The sequence below is a fragment of the Rhinolophus sinicus genome, chromosome 11 (genome assembly GCF_057876585.1).
Source record: "Rhinolophus sinicus isolate RSI-liver-muscle chromosome 11, RSI-T2T, whole genome shotgun sequence".
NCBI classification, from domain to species: domain Eukaryota; kingdom Metazoa; phylum Chordata; class Mammalia; order Chiroptera; family Rhinolophidae; genus Rhinolophus; species Rhinolophus sinicus.
Window position 1 is genome coordinate 6390800 of NC_142511.1, and position 27789 is coordinate 6418588.

The following is a 27789-nucleotide window of genomic DNA, read 5'->3' on the forward strand; positions in this document are numbered from 1 at the left end:
CGGAGGGGCGGGGCCGGGCCGGGCTAGGGAGGAAAGCTCTGAGTCACCGGCCCCCGACGCCGAGAGCGAGGCTGGCGACGCTCACCGCCGGGACCCGAGCGCACCCACGCCCTGAGCCGAAGAACTGGTCCATCCGTCTGCCCGGCCCAGCCCCCACCAACGCCTCTGCGCCCAGCGGGCAGGTGGCCAGACGGTGAAGGTGAATTGCAAAATTGCTGGCATTTCCATCCAATCCCGCACTACCTCCATCTACCAGCCCCCTTGACTTTCTCAGTCCTGTCCCTCCACTCTTGTTTCTTTTCCATATCTCCCCTCACACCCCCCAGAAGAATTTGTTCTTAACTCTTTGTATCCGGGTTCTCCATCACACCAGCTTTGCCCAAGTCACCCCTCTCACAGAGTCCCGAACGAGTCCAGCCTCCCAACTGGGTGAAACAGCCCGAAGGCCAGTACGCTCACTGCCCCCAAACGTCTCTCCAGGCCTGTGTGCACCGTGAGAGCCCTCTGGGGGGAGGACAGGAAAACCTGGCCCCTAGAAGAGCGCCTGCATCTAAGCGCTAACCTCGTAATTACTGAAAGTTTCTTCAAGGAGAAGAAGCCATTTTGACTTGGGGTAATGGGAGACCCCTGCAAGACAACGCGGTGTGGCCAAACCCTTGCTTTTAAGAAGGGAGAGGAATGGAATCCTTTCATACCATGCAGTCCTAATTTCAAAATGAGTCGTCTGGTATAGAGGAGGGAGATTGTCCTCAAATAATCACCCAGTTAATAGTCCTCTGCATCGTCATCCCCGTTTTTTGCCTCAGGTCTTGACCAAGAGCAGAGATTTTTGCTTTCTTGTCCTTTGTTCACTGCATACATCACCAATACCAAGGAGAGTAACGTACTATATTTAGAGACGCTTTTGCCTTTATCGTGGTAAATCCAATCACTATGACAGGTAGTGTTTTTATTATTTGTAAATAACATATCACACACCTTCCTAAACTCTGAGGAGGGAAGAGTTTTTTTTAGCTGCCAACACCCTCTTGTACCTGAGAGTTCAGCTTCTTTTTAGACCTATTGATGTCTTCCTATTGATTGGAAATTACCGCCTTCGAAGTGGGACTACATCAGTAACCTCTTCAACCTACTAGTTAGTAATCCCAGTCCTACAAAGAGTAAATTTCTAGCTATCACAGAGGGATCGGGCTAGTGTGGGCTAACCTAAGGGCTATCTCCCTCAAACAGCCAAGCCTCAATCCCCTGCTAGGAAAAACAAATTAATCTGTTCCTGCTTTTCCTCCCCCTCCCTTCTCACTCCTAGGGAACCTTCCACAACAGAAGGTTTTAGCGGCTGTTGCTAGGCAAACATGCCAATCTCCCTTGTTTAGGTGAAGCTAGTAACCCAACTTCCATTACAACCTAGCAACCTAGATAATATAATTTCTTTGAACTATTAATAGTTGTACCTCAGTTGGTAAAGCCCGTTCAAGTTTCCCTTTAAAAAATACGACTTTTAGGTTACATTAATTTCATCAATATTTCAGTTAAACATAAGTTGGAAATGGAAGGGCTTCCCAAAATTCATTTTAACAATATAATTAAACAGAAACATTTAGCAGAAGAGCAGCTTTGAAGAAAACACTGAAGTGTTTACAATAAAAACTAATCTAAGAGAAGCCGTTTATATTCTTTAAACTACCCAGTTAGTCTAAACGTATAGGAAGATACAGAGAATAATTTATCTCCTGAGACTGAGTCTATTTAGAAGAAAAATACTAGGTTATTAAGTAAGGGAAAAAAAAGATATTTTGGATTTTATTCCCAAATTAATTCTGTAAGAATTTTAGCTAGTGAATTAAGCTCTTTTTTTCCTGATTTTGCTATTTAAGTTATTGCTATGTTATTGTTATGTAATGGTAACATTTTTCAGGGTGTTGTGAATTAACATAAATAAGATTAAATAAGACATGTTGACTTTTAGATTACATATATTTAAACTTCTAAACTTAAAATTATATAATTTGTTGAATCCAGTGAAATTTGTATTAATATAGTGAAATAGTGTTTGAGAATTACCTTGAGCCAAGGTAACACATTAAGAATAAATTACTAAAGACGAACAGCTTAAGTGTTTTATATTCATTATACTTAGGAATCATTATTTTGTAGCTTTAACACAATTTAAACAAGTTAGTTTTATTTTCTATTTTATTTAGTTCTGATGTGGAATGCCTAGAAATTTAGACCCTGTCTCGTCCTCCACCATTGATATGCTATGAAAATTAAGTGAATCATTTCATGTGAAGGACTTAGAACAGAGCGTGGCACATAGTAAGTACTCAAATTTTTTAAAAATCCATTTTATGTTTGTGTCGTTACAGTCTTTAGTTTCTTGATCAAATAAGGATGACAAATCATCAAATATGTTTTTGCTCTTGACATGAACTCTAAAAAAAGTAATGCTACTTTTTAGATCACACACAAATTAGAATGATGCCTGATTAATTTTTTCAATGCCTGCACTATATTGTTCTTATTTATTTGTTTTTTGAGAATAACGTCTGCTTTTTAGGTTATACTGAATGATTTTTTAAGATACTGCATACTTACAAATCGCTCTGGAATGTGTAATTGTCCATCTAAAGCATTGTTTGTTGTATTAAAGCTAGAAAAGACCTTAGATACTAACCCACTTATTTCAACAAATGAGATAGAGACTAAGAAAGGATAGATAGGCCACCTATCTACCCAACTCCTTATTTATAAACACTCTTATTGAGGAGGGGGTTAGAGAGCTGTAAGGGCTGGGATGGGAGGGGAAAATATACATGTGAATGAGTCATGTGTCCGTGCCTTAAAAAAAATTAATGCCATAGTGGGAATACAATAAGACACGCGTGTCAACTACTGGAGTATAAAGTAGCTTGGTGATAGTGCATACAAACTACCAAGTGCTATGAAAGTTAAAAGGAAGAAATAGTATGAATCTTAATTCTAATGTCACAGAACCTACCTTTTGACCAGTGACAATACTATGTATGATATTAGATATGTATCCAGAGGCATAGAAGTACAGTCAGCTCTCAATTCAGGGCAGGTAGGGATGAGGAAGAACAAGGAATAGGAAATTGGAGGTGTGGCAATAGAGTTTGGATTGAGTAAAAAACCTGGTTAAAGTACAGGTGGGACCTGAGAACTCTTCAGTGTAAATCATTTATATAGGGGTAGCGGGGAATAACATCCTAAAACACAGACACGCACAAAATGGGAGTACTGGAGTGGGATCATTAGAATTTTCTGAACTGCTTTAGGTAAAATAAGGATGGGAGGCCAACTGAGTCCTCTCCATCATTCCCTCCTTCTTCTTCCCCTCTACGTAGATTCTCCATAACCTACTCCCACCCCAGACCTCACTCTTGTTACCAGTGTCCATTAAGATAAATCTCTAGGAAAGAAATAAGAAATAGAGATAGATGTCTCGAGCCATTACACTAAGGAAATAGGAGGAAACGAATAGTTTCTGACCTACCCTTCTCCTTTAGAGTCCAGTCCCAACTAGGCCCAAGTCAACATTTGCGGATTAGGCCTAAGGGGTTGCCTTAGACTCAGGGTAACAATCCAAAGTAATCATGGCAGATGTAGGCCAAGTCAATTCTGGGAATTCTGGAGCTGGATCCCTATAGACTTGATTGCCAAAGAGCTAAATAAAACGATGTTTCTGCCTCTTACCTGCAATTACTTCTGAGCGGACTTACCTCCCAGGAAAGCCTCCCAACATTGAGCATGTCTGAACCTCAGTTGACCTCCTAAGACTTATCCCAGGGTGATAGTAAACAGCACCCTTTTATTAAAGACACATCAAACAACTTTCTGCAAAGAGGCTCCTTGTAGGTGCTACTTTAAACATTGTGATAAAAGAAAGCAGCTCCACTTTTCACTGGGCAAAACTCAGTGGAATATTGTTGGTTTTCACTATTGTGTTAGTTTGCTAGGGTTGCCATGAGAAATACCACGGGCTGGATGGCTTAAACCACAGAAATTTTCTCACAATTTCCACGAAGGCTAGAAGTCTAAGATGTAGGCAGGTGAGGTTTCTTCCAAAGCCTCTCTCCTTGGCTTGTGGAGACCATCTTCTCCCTCTGTCTTCGCTGTGTGTCTGTATGTGTCCTAATTGCTTCTTACAAGAACACCAGGCATATTGGGTTAGGACCTACCCATATGACCTCATTTTGCCTTAATTACTTCTTTGATGATCCTTTCTCCAAATACAGTCACATTCTGAGGTACTGGAGGTTAAGCCTATGACATGATTTGGCGGGGGGAGTAGTGGACAGAATTCAGCACATAATAATAACAAATGCTCGCTTTAAGAATACCATACTTATGAATAAAAGGCACCCTTGTTGAAGGAACAGTTTTAAATCTACCCAGTTAAATCTGAAGCATTTCTTTTTCTGATTACTCTTTGCATCATGAAGTATCAATGCTTGGGAGGTATACATTAGCAACAACCAATAGGATACTAGAATAAAAAAACTGATTACCAAAATTATCTGAGTCACACCACAAGATGCTAGAAAACACGTACCAGAATGTGCATAGACTCATGATTAGTATGAAAGGATTCATATTTATATAGCTAATGATTTAAACCTCATTTAGAGCTCCATCTTGTCTAAATAAGCAATTATAGATATATTACGGTCAAATGTATTTTATAAGCAAATGATAGCCTGCAAGCCAAATGTATGTTCACTATCTCTTAGGCAACATTAGGTTTATCATGTCATGAGTAGCCAGTTAAGAAAAAGTTGGACATTTCATGTGTAAATCATTCAGGAAACCAGAATTTGAAAGTGTGCTTTAAGCAAGATGGAATCGAACCTTCTTTTTCCTCCATGCCTTAGTTTGTAGGATCTGGACTTGGGGGAGTTTTTAGAGTTCTTTACGATGTTTCAAGAGGTTAGAGATTCAAGATGAGCTCTGTAATTTGGAGGCAGGTCACGAACCAGATAGATGTCCCTATGGTAGACTCCTCATTGAAGGTGAATATTCCGCTTCATGTTCCTCCATGAGTTTATTTCACTCTTATCCTCTCCATTTGAATAAAGTCTTATTGTAATGTCCCCGTCTTTTCTCAGCTGTGCCACCTTCTAAAAACAGGAGAGTTCTGCAGCCATACTTAGGCCAGTCGTTCTCATGCAGGCCAATGTAGCATCGTAATGGGAAATACCTCCAGCTCCCCCAGAGGAGAAGCAAATCTCAGGGAATAAGAGTCAGAGTCTTTCTCTACCTGGATATTTGTCTTCTGTTGTCAGTGTTGGACAGGTAGAAAGACTTATTACCACCCAAACTCCACCACTTACTAGCTGTGTGAGTTTCTCCAAGTTAAGCTTAGAAAGCTTCAATTAACTTTACTATAAACGAAGGGATTGTAAAATGTACCTGAGATGGTTTTTATGGAGATTAAAATGAGAAAATACATGTAGAATATCAAGTACAATGCCTGACATCTATCACTCAATGAATGAGAGTTATTAAAATTATACCAGGTACTGAGTGTTGCGTTAGACCAGTGATTTTCAGTTTTGCTGTGAACTTTTAAAAACTGCTCTGACCCTAGAGATTTTGATATAAGGTGTTGGTGTGGGGCCAGGGATCTTTACCTTTGAGGGATTTTACACATTATCCCATCCTACCATCTGAGCTAAGAACGACTGATACAGATCAATGGCCAGTAAGCTTTTTTGTAAGTGTCCAGACAAATATTTTAGGCTTTGTGGGCCATATGGTCTCTGTCAACTACTCAACTCTGCCATGGTAGCAGGAAAGCAGCCACAGACAATATGTAAACAAATGAGCATGACTGTGTTTCAATAAAACTTTATTTGCAAAAAGAGATGGTGGACTGGATTTAACTTCCAGACTGTTGTTTGTCAACCACGTCTTATTGGAAGAGAGATTATATTTGCTATAGCTAGGGAAAGTATTATTATTATGTTCAACAGCAGCATTAAAAGCCTTACATGTAATGAGCAAGATTTGGTGTTAAACATAATTAATTAAACAAGGTTCCTGCATTCCAAGGAATTAGTAATGTAAAGCAACAACAGCACAGGCATAGTATTTATAAGTATTCCTGAATGAGTAATTGCCGTATAAACATGAGTATACAAATCTAAATGTGAAACTGAGTTTAGAGGTAGGCAGATTTTGATAATGCTCTTGATTTACAAATATCAGCTATGGTAAAAAAATGCAAGAGGGCTCATTCAGGAACCAATGTAAAGAGAACAATGCCCCAGACTAACTTCCCTTTTTCAGCAAAAGGCTGTAAGGGAGCATCTTTTTAAATAGGACTTCATGGTTCTCCGCATGGCTGAACTTGCCTTCTCTCAATTGTAATTTCTTTGTTAAAATACATCATAGTCTGATTTATCCTCTGAGGTTAGGGACTGTGTTATGGTTGCAATTTAACGACACTTGACCGTTTCCTTATTTAACTTGGAATAAAGAAAAATGTTTCCCTTTCTCAACAGGAATATTAGTAAACTTAGAAGAAAAGTCAGTGGATCAATTTGTGTGTGTGTGTGTGTGTGTGTGTGTGTGGGTGTGTGTATGTTTACATCAAGTGATTGGTAATTTAGTAACCTATTGTCTACAATTGTAGAAATGCTGTAATTGTAGCGGTTGGATAGAGCAAAATTATCTTATCCCTGAAAGATGGACCTATAATAATGAATATTTATAATTTTTGGCTGCACAACATCTTACCCTCTCCTCACACTCTGTGGGAATTTTCCACTTGGGAATTTTTGTGGGTCACAGGATCTCAGGGGCCAGAAAGCCCAGATACTTGTTTTGTGTTTTCTGCCTTCAGCTGCAGCGCCACAGCAATCGTAGGTGAGGAAAAGTGATCTAAGATTCTTGGTAGACTGGGTACTCTTACTTGGGATTTGAATCTGTACTGAGTTACAGAAAAGTAAGTAGAATTCATCCCACTTGCACCTGTGATATCAGGATTTGGTGGGACAATGGCAGCAATCCCTGGAGTGGTGTCCACTGGTAATGGCAGTGGTTCCTTTACCAGGCCATTTCCGAACTGATCTAGCCATGCTTCTGGCTTTCTAGCTTCCTCAGCTCCCTTTCTTACTATCAAAACTGTGAGCCACTCAATGTTCTTCCAGAAAATTCCCTTTCTGGTTAAGTTAGCCACTGACATAGTTTAACATATAAGGGAAGGGTGCAGAAATCAAAGGGTCCGCAGAAATAATCCATTTTCCTATTTCTCATATATTTGCCCTTTGCTCAGTTTAATGGAATTATCCATATTTTTTCTTTCTTTGGGCCCTGATTTTTGTTGCACTGGTCGTTAGACTCTCAAAACATAAGAGTACAGTTGTGTCCATTTCATTTAAACTGAAGTGAAGGTGTCCTAAATTCCTTTTGTTAACTCAGTTCATTGATTACACCCAAATTATAAGCACTCCTCTCAAGCTTTTGATTGGAATTTTTTTACTCATTCTGCCAAGAATGTTTAGTGTCTGCATTAAAAATGAATATTGCACAAATTTCTCAAGGGAAAAGGCTCCATATAAATCTCTCTTTAGCTAAACATTATTTCAAATGCAAAGCGCTTTTTAGTTTTTTTCTTGAATTCCTTTTGCTAATAAGAATCTTCCTAATCAAGGATTTCATTTGGGATAATCAAAACCCTCTGTGCTAAAATTACATGGAAAAAGGATTCTTTTAAAAATATTTGCAAAAATATTTCAACTACCACAATTGAAGTGTTCATTTATGGTTCTTTTCTGCAGAGATTTGTAACCTTGTGTCTGCAACATCTAGCCAGACTCAAGTGTTCTCAACTGATGATATATAAATATTCTCAATCAAACAGAACAAAATTAATTTGCATCTACTTTATTAGAGACAATCACAGTAAATATTTAATAGCCTGTTCTGTGCCAGTCACCATGCTGTGGAGATGTTGCAGTGTCTCTTCCTTGAGAGAGCTTATAGTTTAGCAGGGAAGATAGAATACTTATAAATAGTTAAATAGCCACAAGTTTTAAGGCCAAAGTATATGGCATATTTAATAGTGAGAATTGACCTAGTCTGAGATGAACAGAGAAGGCTTCCTCAAGAAAGTCACATGTAAGCTGAAAGCTGCAGGATGAGTAGAAATTAAGTAGGCAAAGAGAGAGAAAACTATTTCAGGCAGCAAGAACAGCATATGCAAATGAACTGAGGCAGGAAGAAGCACGATGTGTTTGTGGAACTAACAGAAATCCAGTTTGGCTGGAGAAAGTACAGAGAGTCAGAGGGACCCTAGCCAAAAAGATGTTGCAAAGGTAGGCGGGTAGGCAATGGAACCCACAGTGGGAATTTTAAACTTTGTTTGAAGATAGATTGGCCAGATAAAATACAGGACATCAAATTAAATTTGTATTTCAGATATGTACCTGAAATTTAAATTTCAGATAAACAACAATATTTTAGTATTAGTATATCCCACATAGTGCATGGAACATATACTGAAAAAAATTATCCGTTGCTTACATGAAACTCGAATTTAACTGGGCCTCCTGTATTTTTATGTGCTAACCCTGGCAACCCTATTATACTAGCTGAGGTCTGAAAGGCTGAGGGACATGGTAAAATTTGCCTGTTGAAAATTAGTCTCTAATTGTGGAGTGGAAAATGTATTGGAGGCGGAGCAAAAGTACACGAGGAGACCTGGATTAGTTTCTCTTTCTTGAAACCTCCTCTTCCTTTGCCTTCTTATGAAATCACACCTGGATTTTCTCCTATCCCCCTGGTCACTGTGCCTCAGTTTCCTTTCATAGATTCACCTCTTCTATTAGACAGTTAAATGTTGACGTCCAAGACTGGCCACACACAAAGTTTGCAAGGCTATGGAGCAACTAATTCTTTCATGTGTCATTAGTGAGAGATCAAAATACCTGTGATCTTGCCATCCCACTTGTGGGGGTATGTTTGAAAGAATTGGAAGTCGGATCTCAAGATTTTGCACACCCATGTTCACAATAGATAAGAGGGAGAGCAACCCAAATGCCCATCTACTGATGATTAGACAGAAAATGTAGTACATACATACGACGGAATACTATTCAGCCTTGAAAAAGAAGGCAATTCTGTTATGTACTGCAACATGAATGAACCTCGAGGACAGTATGCTAAATGAAATAAGCAAGTCACAGAAGGACAAAGATCGTTAGATTCCACTTACATGAGGAATCTGGAGTAATCAAATTCATGGAAACACACACAGAGTGGAATGGTGTTTGCCAGGGAGGGGAAAGGGGAAATTTGGGAGTGTTCAATGGGTATGGAGTTTCAGTTTCTCCACATAAAAAAGTTCTAGAAATTTGTTATGCAATAATGTGGATATAGTTAACACCACTGAACTGAACACTTAAAAATGGTATGGTAGTAAATTTGTGCAGTTTTTTTTACCACAATTTAAAAACTTAATTAGAAAAAGATAATATTATCGAAGGATTAAAAAATCCTGTCCAATGCTTGTTGGATTGCATATATACTAAAATTGGAACGATACAGAGAAGATTAGCAAAAAACCTGTCCATACAAAGGAATTTTTTTACTATTTTATGAAATATTGATTATAAACCAATATACGTATATATATAATAAAAATTTTTTAAAAGGCACATCTATGAACCTATCACCAGTTTAAGAAATAGTTACCTTTACCTTTGTAACTCTCCTGATTCCGTTCCATCCTATCCTGCACATTCATTCATTCATTCATTCATTCATTTCTTTCACATGGTTATTGAGTGCCTGATATGAGCCAGGCATTTTTCTAGGTTCTTTTTTTTTTTTTTTTTTTTTTTTTTTAATTTTATTGGGGAATATTGGAGAATAGTGTGTTTCTCCAGGGCTACCTTCTTATAGCTTATAAGGCAAAAACAAGGAGGCTTCCCATTCTCAACCTGTGGAGACAGAGCCAGGAGTGCAGTTTCCAGGCCCTCACCCTCACGTGGAAAGGTGCTCACTTGGGCAGTAAACGACTATCAACTGTGATTGGATGGCCATCAGATGTGGCTAGTTGGCCGTCAGCTGTAACCAGTGAGCCATTGGCCACTAATATACCTGCTGTGGCTACGCTAACAAAAAAAGTGGGGGCTAGCAAGAAGATGGTGGCTGAGCTAGCAAGCGCGGATTGCAGTTAGCACAGTGGATTGCAGCTAGCAAGTGGAGTTGGTTGGTTGGCAGAAAAGCAGACGGCAGGTTGCGGATTGTGTGGCTCCTGCCTCCTGTGTCTCCAACCCAGCTGCTAGTGAGACTATCGTGGTGTGACTCCCCTATCTATGGCTCTGTGGGTGTTCCTTTTTGGCCTCCCCATATCCTGCGTTCTCATGTGGGGAGCGGGAGCTGAGACCATGCATGACACCCTGCATGACACAACCTCATCCTCAGCACAGCACGCAGGGAAGTCCCGGAGAGGAAGGAATTGGCCCAAACTGTCGCATGTGCTCACACTTGTGGTCGGGAAAATGGGGACCTTGATTAGTAACTTCACGAAGACTGCATGGAACCAGAAGAAGAAGATAGGAAGGTAAATCCGTGCTATCGTGCCTTTTACAGTCATGTGCTCACCACACTTGGCCTTTTAGGTAAGATGTATTAAAATGAATTTTGGGACAATTCAATAAGTGACAACAATAAGAGTAACAATAGCAACTTATGTTGATTGAGTGCTTACTGTGTCAGACATTGTTCTAAATGTACTGACTTACTTAATTCTTAAAACTTATAAATTGGTATTATTATTATCTCTTTTACAAATGAGGAAATGGAGGAAGGAGAAAGATCAAGTTGTTTGCCCTGAAGTCACTCATCAAAAAACTGGGAATTGAGTCTTGACAGTCGGCTCCAGAAATCTGGACTCAGGCTGTGCTGCCAAAGAGTAGGAGGGAAAAACCCACCCAATGTATTTGGATTTGAGAAAACATATTTTCAAGTACACTCAGTGGAGATTTTGGAATTAAATCAAAAGATCAATTTGGTTTTGAACCTTCATAAGTTTTGAAGACTCAGAAATATTTGTTGAAGGTTGGAGTGAATTTTTAAAGAATTACATCAGTGTTCTAAATCATCCAAAGAATATATTGAATACAACATATTTCAATCTCCTAGGAGAATGTCCATGAAAAAAACATGTCTTGCACATTCCTGTGTATTAACTAAGATCTTAGTTGTATTACAAACAACTTTACCTACTGAAGGATTGCGGACAGTCCCTTTGTACAGCTGAGAGCAAGCATCAAGCCAACCTTTAGTGAAGTCGGAAGGTCTGGTTCAGAAGGAGATTGTTACCAGAAATGACATGTACCTCAGCTGTTTGTCTTTTTGAAGGAAAGAATTCAGTCAAGAGACAGAGTTTATGCAGCACAGGACAGCAAGAAGTTTATTAGTAAGAGCGAGTACACTCCGAGACACGGAGTGGCTGACCCAGGAGAGGGAAGCAGCCTCTCCTTACATTGCGTGAGAGTTTTTATGTCTACAGGTAGAATTGTCTCCGCCTCTTCCTCTGCAGTACCTCATTCTCCCAGCTGACGTGCCTCGTTCTCCTTTCTTGCTCCCAAGGTTGTCTGAGTTCAGTACAATGGCCCTGAGAAGCAGGGCGTATATTCTGATAAGCAGGATGGTTTCTCTCTTTCTAGCTTCTAATAATACATCCCTTTGATTAGGGGCATGTGTGAGCCTGGAATCCTGCTGGGCTACTAAGGCCTCAGTGCCTTAGTTGGAGCTGCCGCAAGGGGCTTCCTAACCGGCCTAGGTCTCTCCTTCTGCTCATTTCTATCTGTCTACCTACCCTATTGAGATGATGGAGCATTTCTTGAGATCCAGTGATATCTCTGGAGACCTTTCTTCCCTCAGGTTTATGGGATAGCTCCTGTATTCCTTTCTTTTTCACAGTTTCCACCCTTCCTGCCCCCTCCCCGCCCCCATCTGTGTTTCTCCTTACAAGGCTGCGAAACTGCCTCTTCAGCTTTCTCTAACCATCCTCAATGACCTCAGGAAAAAAAAGCCCAGAGACCTTTTTTGTTTTTAAGGAATTACTGTCAATTGCTATGGGGAAACAAATTTGTGGTCAAAAGAAACTGTGAAAGACGGAAGTCACACATACTCACCAACTTTCAACAAGTTCTTTAAATTGTGCCTCATATTTTACCAAAATAAGTCAGCAGACTGGGTCTAAACAAATTTTATCATAGTGCTACCTGTAGCTTGCTTTTTGCATACTTATTATTTATTGAGGACTTATCTGCTGGTTACTGTTTGAAGCATTTTATGTATGTAAGCGTTTCCTGACATCCTTGTGAAGTAGGTGAAGTTGACATCTTATTTCATATGAGGAAACTTAGGCCCCGAAGAGTTGACTGATGGCTTGAGGTGGCTTAGTAAATAATAGAGCCATGCTTCAAACTGAGGCCACCCAGCTCTAGAGTCTACTCTCTTGACCACTGCACTGCCTGGCTCCTCTGGTGAAGCCAAAATCGGGACCGATGGTTGGACAAGCAGAAGTGTGTGGCAGTCTGGCGGAGACTGAGTTGGGAGTGTGGCTTAGGAACGGGCTGCTCTGGCAGGCGTTTTTGGCAAAATACATGCAGGGTCACCACTGCCCAGTGACTGTCCGTCAGCTTTTTTAAAAAAACTGGACTTTCTCAATGAAAGATAATGAGTGTCTTGAAAACAATTCCTACTACTGACCAAACTTTTAAGACACTAATACGCAGCCATAATGTCATGTGCTCTATCAGTGTCTAGAAACTCTTCCCCTCTGTCTGGGACTCACTCTTGCTGGTATCAGGGAACATGGAAAAACAGAAAGTGAGAAAAGAATTGTAGCAAGGGAAGTCAAAAAACGTGAGGGGTAACATTTCCTTTGGGCTCTGGACGTGGCTGATGGAACATTCCTCTCCCATGCCAGAGGACGGAACCTGCTGGCTCTGGTTCCCAGATCTGATGTCTTTCTCCGCAGGTCAGAGGCTGGATAGACATGTCAAGCATTTGTCTTGGTAGCTCTCTAGGTGTTAGAAAACAAACATCTTCCTCACATTCATACAACAGAGGTGGAATAGAAGTGACCCAGGTGGAATTGTCATTCAGCTTTGATGCCAAAGCCAGTGGTCCCCATCGGACCCCACCATCCTGCTTTAAAAGGGAGACAATGGTGAACCAGTTAGGATCAGCCAGTCAGACACACGCTTCCTGTGCTTTTTGTAAGTGCTTCACTCTGTGACAGGCAGAATGTGTATCAAGAACAGTCCCTGTCCTCAAGGAGGGTCCATCCTCATTCTGTAGGTAAGAGCAACACGCATGGGAGTCCGTGGTACAAACTCTAGGTGCCCAGATACCAAACCGGTCAGAAAAGATAATGATTACTGTGAGCTGGCATCGTCAGCGAAAGCTTTCAAACCGATCCGAAGCTTTCAGAGCGGGTTAAATGTAGATTGGTAGAGGGGAGGGAGAGTACGTCCCACTGGTTTCAAGATTGTGAAGGAGGGGATCACTTCCACAGAGAACAATGTGACTGAATAAACTTACTGCAGGACAGGTAGAGAGTGGGCATGATGAAAACAGGCCTTCATAGGTAGGAAGAGAGTTTAGCTGTGATGCGTTTAATATACAGGCTGAGAACGTTCAGGGAGTCCAGCTAGGTGGGTACTGGGGTGCTCTAAATCTGAGACACTGAGCGGTCCAACTGGGGTGAGGCGGGTGGGAAGGGACAGGAGGAACTGATACCATGTTTCCCCGAAAATAAGACCGGGTCTTATATTCATTTTTGCTCCAAAAGATGCATTAGGGCTTATGTTTAGGGGATGTCCTGAAAAATCATGCTAGGGCTTCTTTCCCGGTCAGATCTTACTTTTGGGGAAACACGGTATTTGGGAGGAAATATTACTAGGCCTTCATTATCAGGAGGAGTGAAATAGAAGGATGGGGTCAAAATAATTCTCAGGTCTCCTGTGTTCGTTGATGTTTATATTTACACAAGTTTTCCTCCCACTCTTCCTTCTCCTTCCTTTGAAGTCTTCCCCCAACCACATGTAAAACTATGAGGAACAAGATAAGATCAAATATTTGGGATAAGCTCTTTTGGGCCAGTTTATAATTGTTTATCTCAATGGGGAAAGTATCTCAAGAATCAAAGATTTCCATTATTGGTTTTAGGCTGCCTCCTCTGAACACTGAGCATATGCCTTTTTTTTTTTTTTTCTTTCTTACTTTTGTCTTTTTGATATTTAGGTATCCAAAAGCAAAAGGCTATTTTTCCTTAGTCTATAGCAGAATTATTGTCTGCTACTTTCGTTAGTTACAGGCTCACCTGAAAATCCCTAGAGTTTTATTATCTTCCTCCAAATATTGTTTGATTCCTCTGCAAACACTAATAAAAATAACTTGAAGTTAATACTCCATCTTTCATTTAAAAAGATTCCAACCTTCTTTACAATGTGTACTGATGTTATTATTTTATGTAGACACACTGCATTTCCTTAGTGCCTTTTATCTCAGGATCATGAGGTGCACAGCAAACGTTAATTAATTCTTACAACAACCCTGTGAACTATAATTTTTATGTGTATATAGTAGATGAATCACCAAAGGACCAGTAAAACACAGCCTTTGTGGAGAAGACTAGCCTTGGCACTACTTCACGTATAAACAACCCCATCAAATAGTTCAGAGCAGGAAAGGGAGCATCATCTTTTATGTGACTAAAACCACCAATGGAGTTTCCGCAAGAGAATCATTATCCAAATAATGACTTATCTAGGTTTCCACAAGCTACACTTGGACTCTTGCAGTAAACACGCCAGAAAAGAAGGAAGTGTCAGCGTCTATTAATAGCTACGCCCTCAATCGTATTGTCTCTCCCAAGACTACTGCTTAGGCAACAAAGGTCCCGGTCTTTCCCTGCAGCTTTGATTCAGCACCAACGGACAGAAAGTGTGCCACAGGCTGACTCACCAACACTTTGCTTCCTACCTAGATTTCCCTGGAGGGTCTCTCCTTCAGGGGTGTGACGGCCCAGCCTGTTTAGCTGAAGATTAAATCTTCATTATTGTCACGTAGGCTGCTCTTTACGATAAAAACAAAAATAGAATTTATAATATGGAAAATATTCCTTAAAAAATGGACTCTTTCTTGTCTAAGTTGATTCAGCGAACAGTCAAGCCTCCGTACCAACCAATGCTTTGTTCAAGGAAACTAGGTTAACACCTTTCTCTTTATTGGGAACCCACGTTTATTCTAGCTTTTCAGTCTGGAAATTTTCAAACAGATACAAAAGGAGACAGAATGACATAAGAAAGACCCCTTTTACCTGTCACTTAACCAACAGTTAACACCTTGGCTCCTCGTTACAGTCAAGAGAAAGCTTTGTAGAAAGTACCAGTCCCTTGGTTTGGCAACAGCACAGCCATTTCCAAGGGTCTCATGGAATCCTGAAAACCAAACTTTAATTCATTTTAATCGACTTTATAAAATAGATAAACATATACATGTCATAAGGTAAACTTATGGGAAGATGAGAAAAACAAATCACAAAATTAAACAACAGAATCTCTAAACCCTAAGTAATACTGTCACCTGCCATTGATTAAGTCAAGTGTCAGACCCTTTAGTAGGCATTTACCCTACATACTGAACTCTTATTTATTTTTATCGACAATACGATATAGTAAGCATTCGTATCCCTGTTTTCAAGGTGTGGAAACTGAGGCTTGGAGAAGTTAAGTAACTGACTCACAGTCATAAACAGTAGGCAACAGGATTTGTGATTATCATTACCTGATTCTAAAGTCCGTGCTTTGTTTTACAAACTCGCCAAAGGACCCACTAAAGCTCAATTTAAAAGACATGTTACTAATGTTAGAAGGGGAAAGAAAGTGGTAAACCTTCCAATTTGGGAGGTGGGGCGGGGGGTGGGGGGTGAGAAACCCATAAGAATTGTTAAAGTCTTAGCACCAAAGCTAAGGAAGGGGAATTGTTTACCTTGCATTTGCTCCATTTAAAAGAACCCCAGATTTCTTAACGTGAATCCTAGATTTCTTAACATGACCAAATAAATAAATATATCATTTGCTCAGCAGTAATTCTAAATAGCCATAATTGCATGGTAAGGCATCATTTAACCTTGTCCACTGTCAGGATACTAGGCTAAATAAGAAGCTGTGCAGAAGACATCTCCATTAACACATTCTCTGGATTTGTATAACTTCATGCCATTCAAGTGCAATGTATGAAACTTGAATTGTATTGGCTCAGTCATCTTTACTTTTTCTAACAAATTGATTGTCAGGGTACCAGAGAAGCAAGTGGGATTTTGTTTGATATATTTTTCTTAATAAAGGACCTGCAATCTCTTTGTGTTGAGCTTGTATTGCTCAGTACTTTCTTTTAAAAAATATGTTATTAGAGAACATTATTTTATTTTACACTTTTATTAGTCTTCATTTAAAAATTTAATAACAGTATTTATTATATACACATAATTTTAAAAATATCCAAGAACACCAAGTAAGTTATAAAGACAAACAGTAGTTTCTTGCCCCTCGCCTTCAGGCTACCTCCCAGTTATTGCCTCAGAAATAATTACTTCTTTCTTTTTCATCATTTTAGCTGTGTCTTTGTATGTGTATATACTAACATCTATATCTCCATATTCCTAGATGATATCTTTATAGAGCTGCTTCCTGATTTATCACTTCTAGATAACATCTATCGACTTCCTTGGTATGGCAAATCAAATATTGGTTGGGCAACTTCTGTATACCAGACTTTGCGTTATTTATTGAGGATGCCAGAGACAACAAAACAGACAAATCCCTGACTTTGTGGATTTACAATCAAGTGGATTAAATCCTTTTACACTCACTCCACCCACTCGCTATACTTCTAATGTAAGTATATCATAATTTTTAGTTCAATTAATCGGTGTTTATGTAAATATTGTTCACCATCGGTACTCCAAACTGTGCTATGATTATATTTCTTTCTTGGCAATTCTAGAGTACTTTCAAAATAAAATAATTAAAAATAAAAGTATTTTCACATTTTTACAACTGCTCAAATGGATTCACAATCCACCATTTCCCCCCAAATGCTCATGGGTAACAGAAAAACTACCAGTTTTCTTATTTTCCTAGATACTGACGTATGGAAGCCTCTGTCTGGTTTTAATCTCCATATCGCCCTTTGGGCCTGCTTTTTGGGTGTTGTTTTGCACTGTTTCCTATGTTCCACGTCTTCCTCTATCATCATCTACATACAGTTTTTGTTGGAATACATCCTTACTGAAGTCCAGAGAAGAATGAACAGAAAATAGGTTTTCCGGGTCTTTGAATAAATGAAAATTTCTTTAATCTATTTCTTGTTTTGAAAGGTATTTTTTCCTCAGAGTTCTGAAAGCATTGCTTCATTATCTGCTCGTGTTCAGTATTGACAACAGGATTCTCATACCGTTCTCATTCTTATTCCTTTGAATCTGACCTGCTTTTCCTCTCTGGAATTTTTTCAAATCTTCACTTTCTCAAGGGTGTTGGGAAATTTCACAGTGACAAAACTTTGAATGTTTCTTTCAGTCATTGCTCCAGGGGTTTGAGTATTTTATATCCTATTACTATTTTTCAATTTGTAGACTCCTGTCATTTGGGTCTGGGGAATTTTCTAGCATTTTTTTTGATAGTTTACTCATCTCTATTTACTCTCCCCTTTTGCGGGACTTCTAACAGTTGGATTTGGCTTTTGTTTTGATCTTCTCTACATCTCTTTTATCTTCTGTCTTTTCCTGCTTTCTGGGAGATTTCATTAACTTTCTCTTCCAACCCTTCTTATCATGTTATTAAACTTCTTCTTTTTTTTTTAAGGTTTTATTGGGGAAGGGGAACAGGACTTTATTGAGGAACAGTGTATACTTCCAGGACTTTTTTCCAAGTCAAGTTGTTGTCCTTTCAGTTTTAATTGTGGAGGGCGCAGCTCAGCTCCAGGTCTAGTTGCCGTTGCTAGTTGCAGCGGGCGCAGCACATCATCCCTTGCGGGACTCAAAGAATTGAACTGGCAACCTTGTGGTTGAGAGCCCACTGGCCCATGTGGGAATCGAACCGGCAGCCTTTGGAGATAGGAGCATGGAGCTCTAACTGCTGGAGCCACCGGGCTGGCCCAGTTTTAATTTATAAGATAAAAATATATCTGTGTTCTCTACTTTTTACATAATTCTGTTTTTTGTGTGTGTGTTTTGTTTTTTTTTTTGGTGTTTTTTATTTTATTTTATGGGTGTCATGTAATCTCTTTTTTGAAAGTTTAAGAATTTTAAAAAGATTTTTCTTCTTCCTATGTTATCTGTCTTCTTTGGATCCCTTTGCTCTGTTTATTTAGTTTAGGATGATTAGGCAATAGCCAGCCTTACGCTGGAGGCCATGGAATGTATTTTTATCCTGGGGCTATTCACTTTCTGCTCTGCAGAATCACTTTCTACTTTGTCTGATTTCAAGTTTTCAAAAGTTTGTTGAAATTTCTTATCTGCTTCTGTTTCTTCTCCCATTCTCTTAATTTTAGGGGAGGGGGTGGGTCTTAGGCAGGATAGGAGAAAAATTCACATGATCAATCTGCCATCTTTAACCAGAATCTTTTGGAGAATTGTAAAAGCTCTCAAACATACAATTTTTAGGTAATTTTTGATGATTGTCATGAACAGGAATAGCATGATTTATAGAAGTAGTGTTTAAGTCTCAGTTTTCAGCTTTATATCTGAGCCGACTAGCTCAGTTGGGCAGAGCACAGCAAAATAATGCCAAGGTCATGAGTTTGATCTCCATGAAGGTCAGTTAGCCTTACTTAATTTCACAGACTCTATCTTCTCCCCTAACTGACAGAGAAAGTCCAGAATGTTGTTTGGGGTAGCTATAAAATAGGCAAGAAAGAATCCAGTCTCACTTTACTGTCGCTGTTGAGATTCTGTGTCCTAGGGTAGTTCGGCAACATACTGCTACAGGAACCTAAAAGGAACCAAAAATACTGGGAAATTAAATGGTGAGAAAAAGAGTAAAGACTTATCACTATAAATCAGTTCACCTCTGGTGGGGGGAAAAAACTCAACCCATATGTCTTAGGTTGTTTCCCCAGAAGCATATTTAGACGGTTACTTGTGGAGAAAGGTTTATTGAGGAGTACTCTCTGCGACAACAGCTGTAAGGGAGTGAAAGGCAGTGGGAACAGTTGGTCTTCAGTGCGGTCACAACAGAGGCCTTAGCTGATCCCACAAAAAATTCGGGAGCTGGGAGTTCCTTCAGAGTTGTAATATTGGGAGGCAAGAAACCAGTTATTGGTTGAGAACTGTCTCCAGGAAGGGAGCATGAGCTTCTGAGGACATGACTTCAGTGAAATGGCTCTCATCAGCTGAGCAATTTGCAGCGAGTTTCGAAGTTGGAGCCAGCAGTCAATATCCCTGGCAGCTGGAGTGGCAGAGCACAGCCTCCGCTGTACTATATAAACTACTATCCTCTTCAGAGTTCAAGAGCTGAAATATTGGGTCTTTCTTCCATTTCTCCTAGATCCTTGTGGGAGAAGAAAATGAGCCATTCAATGGCAGAAGTGCAACTATATTTGGTGTGAGAAGGGACAAATGAACGGTTCACTCCATACAGCAGATAATTAGGCTCCAAGAGACAGAATGAATGGAATAAACTCCTCAGGGTTTGAGTATTTTAATTCATGCTCTTTTTGCATTTTCAGTATATTTACTTTGGTTAAAAAAAAATCATGCTTAGGTTTTAAATAAGAAATCAAAGTTGCCATGTGTAGGATTACAGTGTTAAATTTGGGGAAAGTTCAGAGACAATGCTTTCAGGAGAAAGAAAACACTCGGAATGTATTCCAAGTTCAGTTAACAGAGCACAGAGAAGTAATAGTCAAAAATTATCACAATTTTTTACTCTTCGTTTATGGAGGAAGAGGAAAATAGTGATATAATACTAAAATGGATGTCTTTAAGCACATATATAGAAAACCCCTTTTATTAGTACATTATTTTAATATGTACGGCTCTGACATATGGTACTGCCTATTCTTTCTGCTGTAAAATTGTATTTTGTTGCTGTCAGTAAAAACATTTTTAATTCTAGCACAAAAACAATTGAGGAAAATAGGATATCAACTAAAGTACTCCCAGGTCCAGCCTTTCCCCTACCACCACCACCATGTTTCTCACTCTTCCCCTCTCCCAGGGAACATTATTTCCCTCTTCCAGGGAACATATTCCCCTCTTCCAGCGTACATTATTTTATCTCTAATAGTTACATTTTACTCTTTGGAAAAGGTAGACACATTTAATAACATCTTTTTGATGCACTGTGTTGTTGCTAAAGACTCAGAAATTTAGTTTTCTAGGCAAAGTTATATCAGAATCATTCAAGACAAATAGCTAAATGAAACAACGGTTTGAAACTTTAATTCTGTTCTCTCAAGCTTTAAGTCTGGAAAACAGAAGGTAAAGGGAAAGAGGGGACCTTCACAGACTAAAAATCTCTTTCTCATTGTTGTTGGGAAACTGAAGAACACTAGTCAACTAACCCAAAACTTTAAAAGAGGGAGGGAGCCAATTTTTGTTAGGTGGTGACTTCACGGGTTCAACCTGACAAGATGCATTGTAAAGACAAGCAGTGGCTGAGTCATGCGTAAGGAACAACTGAGCCTGGATTCCAACAGGCAGCTGGATGCAGCATCATGTGATAACCGAGAACAAAGGCAGTTGGCTTCTCTGTGTCACAATAAAGGCTGGAGAGATGGTCTCAGCATCCCCTCAGAGAATCTTCAGGAAACTCGGGCAGTGAGGTTCATTTGGTTAGATTCTGTGCCATTGGCTCAATGGTTCCTGCCTTTGTGTCAGTAAAGGCTCCGTCATCCATAAAATTTTAGAGCTATGAAATTCACAAGGTCATTTCTGATACAAAGTGAAAAATAGGGCTTCCTCCCTCCTCTCTTCTCTGTTCTTCTTGTTCCCTTCCTAGAGGCAAAGATAGTTTCTAGTTTCTGATGTGTTTGCCTCTAAGATGTTGTAATGTGTAGGTTTTGAAAATCCACACTTTGCTTTCTATTTTTGCTGCCACCACCCCCTGTCACTTAGAATCAATGTAATAACTTTGAAAATAAATTTAATCTTAGCAGTTTATTGTAAACCTCTGCTGGCTCGGAATGTATTCCCATTGGTTAAGCAGCATGATTGTAATTTTATATGTCAATTATATCTCAATTTTAAAAACACCAAAAAAAAAAAAAAGCATTAACGCAGAGACAGAAGAACAATAACAACAACGACAAAACATTAAAAACAAAAGGGGCAGCCTGGTGGCTCAGTTAATTAGAGCGCAGTGCTCATCCATGTTTCCCTGAAAATAAGACCTAGCCGGATAATCAGCTCGTGTCTTTTGGAGCAAAAATTAATATAAGACCTGGTATCAATATATTATATTGCATTATATTATATTATATTATATTATATTATATTATATTATATTATATTATATTATATTATATTATATTAATGTTTATTATATGACCCGGTCTTATATTATAGTAAACTAAGACTGGGTCTTACATTAATTTTTGCTGCAAACGACGCATTAGAGCTGATTGTCCGGCTAGGTCTTATTTTCAGGGAAACGCAGTAGTAACACCAAGGTTGCTGGTTCAATTCCCACATCGGCCAGTGAGCTGCACCCTCCCCAACTAGATTGAAAACAATGACTTGACTTGGAGCTGATGGGTTCTGGAAAAACACACTGTTTCCCAATAAATAAATAAAAATTACGACTATGAGAGACCTTCCTGTGTCACCACAGTGACTTCTTTGGGTACTGCTTTGTTTTCGCCTTCATCGGAGACATTTGCAGATGCTCCCCTAATGCTTTGCCTATGATACCCATAGTCACGTAGCCTTCCTCCCATGGCTGTGTCTGGCTTCTCTATACAAACCTGGAGACGCAATTCATTTTTTTGTCACATCTCCAAAAAAATAAATCTGTTTCACAAAATACTGAGAAATAAAGCCATTGTTTAGCTAAAGATTTCATGGAAAGAAAAAGATAAAGATTTATAAGGCATACCACACAGCAAATAGTTTAAATTCCTTGTCAGACATTTTTGTCCCCTTCCCCAAATGCTACCAGCCCCAGTAGGGTCTGTCATTCTTCCTAACCCTTCATATAACTTCCTCTGAGAGTAATTTTAGTACTTTTCAACTTCTCTAACTTATAATTGTCAATCTTCCCGTAGAGTTTTAAAGCCTGGCCTCTTACATGGGTTTGCAAAGCAGGTCCGTTCCTAGGAAAGGATTTTCCTGTTCCCCTCACTCTAATCATTTTATTTATAGTGTTACATTCCCAATTTTTTTTCAGGCCAAATCTTTCTTATGAGCTCTTCTTCTCCATATCAAGTTGCCACCTGTCCTCTCTACCTGGGTATCCCATAGGTACTTTATTTGATTACGTGTCAAATCAAACTTGCATTCTTTCCTGTTTTTCCAATTCTATTCCTCTTCTATGTCTCTGTTTCAGAAAGTGGTTCCACCATCCCCCCAGATACTCTGAGGCAGAAACCAGGGAACCATTCTTGACTCTTGCCTCCTTTCTCACACCTTCCATGGCATTACTGCCCCCATCCATCTAGCAATCAATTACCAAGTTCTGTTGAGTCTATTTCCTAAGACATTTTCAATTTACTGCTTTCCATCCCTTCTTGCCGTAACAAATGTGTTTCCTGTGCTCCAAAAAGTACAACACTGCTCTATTGTTTGACACATAAAATAAAAACGCCTTTGCTTTTCAAAATAGATACTAACATGGAAATGACTCTATTATGATCAGAGGGTTGTCAGTTTTCCTCTCAAAAAGCCATTGATAGTTAATTAATTTGTAGAGCTCCATTTCACTTCATGTTCCCTTTTTTATTGTTTATTTTCACCGAAGATATGCTTGCCTCAAAGAGAAAAACAGTTTTATATTGTATGAAACTAAAACGGGCACTTTTAGTACGCATGCGAGAGAAATCGATCGTATTCATAGTACACATGTACGCAGCAGATGGGGAAGTCTTACAGTTAGAATCCTGCCTACCACAGAAGTCCAAAATTCTTTTTTTTTTAAATAAATTTTATTGGGGGACAGTTTGTTTCTCCAGGGCCCATCAGCTCCAAATAGTTGTCCTTCAATCTAATTGTGGAGGGCACAGCTCAGCTCCAAGTCCAGTTGCTGTTTGCAGTCTTTAGTTGCAGGGGGCACAACCCGCCATCCCATGGGGGAATTGAACCGGCAACCTTGTTGTTGAGAGCTCACGCTCTAACCAACTGAGCCATCCGGCTGCCCCCAACCTGGTAAACATTTTGAGGAGGAGTGATATCTCTCAGATTTCATTTATATACACTTAGGAGGTATTCAATAAATATTTAGTGAATTGATTAAGTGCTTGTTAAGAGCTTTGACTTCTTTGAACGAGTTAAAAGAACTCATTCTGTCAATTTTCTGGAATTTCTTTTTCTAATAGTTTGACTTTTTATACTTTAATAATAATACCTTACGTATTTCCAACACTTTGTAACACATTTTCACATTCAAGGGAGAAATTATCACTATTTTAGAGGTATGGAAACTGAGATTAAGTAATTCATCCCCAGGCCACATCATTAGCACAAGGCAATGGGGACGGGTAGGTGCTCACAAATTCTAGCATTTTGACCTTTGGCCCTATTTTTATTCTATTATTACCCTAAGCCATCTCTTTCATAAGTGCTAGGTGTTAAACTGGTCTTTCCCAAATGGCCCTAATAGAGACTTGCTGATAAGTAATGGCAATCGTTTTATAAATAGAATCACTCAAAAAAAATCTATCATTGTACAAGCATCTACAATATTGACCTTAGTGGTCTTGTCAATATTCATATATCAGACCTCTTTTTTTTTGGTTTGTGGCTTATTCCATTTTTGGAACACTTGATATGCTTTTGAAAATCATAACTACACAGTTCTAAAAGATATCCCTATGAACTCTTGATAAACTGAAGTTCAAAACTATCTCAATCACCTAGTGCCCTCTACTGAAAATGCTGTGGTATAACAATTTCTTCTAAGAAACTGGTTATTGAGTGTGCTCAGGATAGCCAAGGACCTCCAATTTTGTAGTGAATATTCAACAAATCTTTCATTATTTCTAAGTATATTATATTACGTACATGAAGAAATTATACTGTCAGTACCCAGCTCAGTGACCAACTCAGAGCTCACTTAATGAATGTTTGGCGAATTAATTTCCATGTACTTTTGGTTTATTCTAGTAGTGCTCAAGTGACAATTTACTGTGGCATTTTTAAATAAAGTAGTATCATTCTTTTGTAGTTTCCATTGGTTCTTAGTAATTTTCTCTTTTACTGCTATATCCCTGCCTTGAGACTTGGCAGCCAGAGTGATTTCTAATCCTTTTCCACTCCCACCCCAACCTTGTCATTTTTGGTTTTGCTTAAAATCCTCTGGAAGTTTGCAAGAGCTTGGGCTTTTGAGTCAGACAGATCTGAGTTTAAATTCAGCCTGACACTTCCTTGAACAAGTGACTTATCCCTTAAAAGGTTTTCCCACATGCAGCATGAGGCAATCGTCAAATCTAACTCATAGGATCGTGAGAATTCAAATGGTAGAATGTAAATAAAAGGCTCAGTACAATGCTTGTCACTTAGCAATGCTCAGTTATTGTTAGCTTTTATTGTTTTAGTAATTTTTGTTATATTTGAGCTTAAGCAGGTTTTGTCTTGAATATTGAATTTACCAGCTGAGTGATGCATTGGAGTGCAGCTCTGATTGTTGCTATACTTGACAGCATTTGTAAGATCTATTTGTTTAATTTTAAAAAATCTCTCTCTAGGAAGGACATTTCTGAAGAAAACACCCATGTCCTGTAATTTTTTTTTATAGCTCATGTTCTAACAATTTTTAGCCAAAGGACTTGCCCTTAATTCCCATCTTTTCAGGTCTCTTTGTACTTATCAATCATTTTTTATTAGTTCTTCCTTATTCTTTGTGAAGGTGGTAAATAATCTTCATTGAATAAAATGTGAGGAACACAGAGAAGAAGGAATTTGGAAATCATGGAACTGGAAGAAGATAGGAACAAACAAGTTTTGTGAATTTTACTATACTGGTCAAAAGAAGTTCGCCACATTTTAATTTTTATTTTAACAAGAGAAAAATCATCAGTTTGTTGGGTTTTTAAAATTCAATTAAAAGTTTATCACATTTATGCATATGCATGGTTTAAAAAGCCAAATAGGATTACAAGGCTTATAATGAAAAGTGCAATCTTTGGTTCCATGTCTCCCCCAAAACTGCCCCCTCCCTTCCTTTCCCAGAAGCCACCTCTTTCAAGTGTTTTGGGGGCTGCTCTAGTATTAGACTCAGATTTCTAAATAACACGCCATGCTGCTATATCCTAATATTTTAGTTTTATATTATATTATATACATGAAGAAATTATACTGCTAGTACCCAGCTCAGTGACCATCTCAGAACTCACTCAATGAATGTGTGGTGAATTTCCACGTACTTTGGTTTATTCTAGTAGTGCTCAAGTGACAATTTACTATGGTATTTTTTTAATAAAGTAGTATCATTCTTTAGTTATTATATTATATACATGACATATTTGCTACTATTTACCACCTCCACATTCATAGACAAACACATATTACCACTTGTTTGCCTGGCTAGTTCCTCGCCATCTTTTAGGTCACAGCTAAAATTTCACTGCTTCTAGTCTGTCTTCTTTGATTCCTACAATAGGCCAGTTTCTCTACTATGTGCTTCATAGCACACACTTGATTATAACTACTTGTTGAATTTTCTTTATTTCCCACTAGCTCTAGGACAATAATCTTGTTCCCTGTTGAATTTCCAATGTTCAGCATGTAGCAATGACTCAATAAATATTTGTTAAATGAATGAATGAATGAATGATGTTAAATGGGCTTTAATGTCCCCTGCCCATAGTTTATACCACAACTTCCTCATTTAGAATTCTTATTTTGATTTCTTTCTTAGTTGAATATATACTCATGATTTCTTTAAGGAAGAGAACATGAATGGTATTTTTATTCTGAAACCTCTCATGGTTTTCTCTAACATCATACATAAACACATTGGTTCACACTTAAACAATAGCTTAGATTTCAAATTTTCCTCCAAACTTTGTTGCAAACTCTGTTATAGTTAAGTTCAGAGAATGAAGATAGTAATTTTTGGCCATTCGTAAGTATACTTTTAGCCTGCCTGAATGCTTATAAAATCCTTGTTATCCATTTTTTTTCCAGGATATGTCTAGATGTGGGTCTTTTCCATTAATTTTGTGTCACATTTTTCTCTATTTTTAAGTCTTCTTTTAGGTCCAGACATTTCTATTCAATTTATCTTTGATTTACTATTACTTCTGTCCCATTCTTCTGGGTTCCTCCTCAGACGTACTCATAATTCCCAGTTTGGGTTTTTCTCACCTCCTCTTTTATTCCCCTTCTGATTCTGTTTTGTACAGGCCATAACTTCTCACTTTCTTATTGAGGATGTCAAACAGTTTTCTAAATGAAAATCACTATCAGAGATAAATGTGTCTTCTGAATCTTCTTGATTATGTTCCTTTTCCTATATTATTTGATTGTACGTTCTTTAAATATGGAACACTTCACGAATTTGCATGTCATCCTTGCGCAGGCGCATGCTAATCTCTGTGTCGTTCCAATTTTAGTGTATGTGCTGCCGAAGCGAGCACTCTATATTATTTTTTATATGTCAGTTGGGCAAGAAGAGGGTTTGGGTGTCTGATATGGACCAGGGTTTCAGGGATTTGGGGCAAGTTGTGTGCCAGTAGGCAGAGCTTGCCACCAGCTTTGGGTGGGGAGCACGCAGGAGCCCACGTCCAAGAGCCTGGCCAAGCAGCCTTGAGAAACAACCAATAAATCTGTAGGGGAAGGTGAACTTAAGAACTGGGCCTTTTTCACAGGTTGTCAGGCAAGACTGCCCTCTGTCTGGAGACAGAGCCAGGAATGTTAACCTGAGGAAATTAAACACACAGTGTGTGATAGCTTTTCATAGTGCTAGATTTAGAAGGAATTATTAGGGCCTTCAGTCAGTTTGGACAGTTTTCTTCCCTCTTTATTTTCTCATCTCCATCTAGTATACCCATCATATACCCAGGCAGGACATATAGATTTCCTTTGGCTTCACGTTCAGATCTCTAACTAGAGGTCAGATTGATATGCTCATGTCCAGAGTAATTCCCAGTGTTTTTTCTTCCATGGCTTTGCTATACTGTGGTAAGACATTGTCACTGCCTGAAGGACAGGAACAGATTCTCTGACAAACCCAACCAATGAACTCGTGATCTGCTATAGCTCAGCAAACACTGTGACCAGCACCCTGCCTGTAGACTATTCATAGAGATAAATCTGCCAGGGCACAATGGACCACTACCTGCCCCTCCATCCCCACTTCATCCGTCTCCACTGCTGTTTGGAAGTTGCAGTCTCCAGATACACACAGATATTTGATAGCCTCTAACAGTGCTGTAACCAAAGGGCAGGATTGTGGGAATTGGAGGTAAAAAAGGTCCAGTTGCTGTTTGCAACTCTGTATGGACCCTGGCTTTCTGAGTCAGCAAGCCAGCAGTGGGAGAGGGATGCTCAGACTCCCAGAGGGATGCTCAGATTCTTTTGAAGGA

The 27789-nt window shown here is 39.0% G+C and overlaps 1 long non-coding RNA gene, 1 other non-coding gene and 1 pseudogene across 2 annotated transcripts; 2 read left to right on the plus strand and 1 right to left on the minus strand.

Moving 5' to 3' along the window:
* The first annotated feature begins 52 nt into the window (after positions 1-52).
* Positions 53-21344, plus strand: LOC141569324 (uncharacterized). The gene is made up of 4 exons (XR_016022710.1): positions 53-199; positions 2202-2316; positions 16758-16946; positions 19596-21344. It is a non-coding gene; the product is annotated as an uncharacterized LOC141569324 (long non-coding RNA).
* On the plus strand, positions 9528-9620 carry LOC141569414 (U6 spliceosomal RNA; annotated as a pseudogene).
* A 5394-nt stretch (positions 21345-26738) lies between the features above and the next one.
* Positions 26739-26841, minus strand: LOC141569409 (U6 spliceosomal RNA). Its single transcript, XR_012493021.1, has one exon. It is a non-coding gene; the product is annotated as a U6 spliceosomal RNA (small nuclear RNA).
* Between the last annotated feature and the right edge of the window lie 948 nt (positions 26842-27789).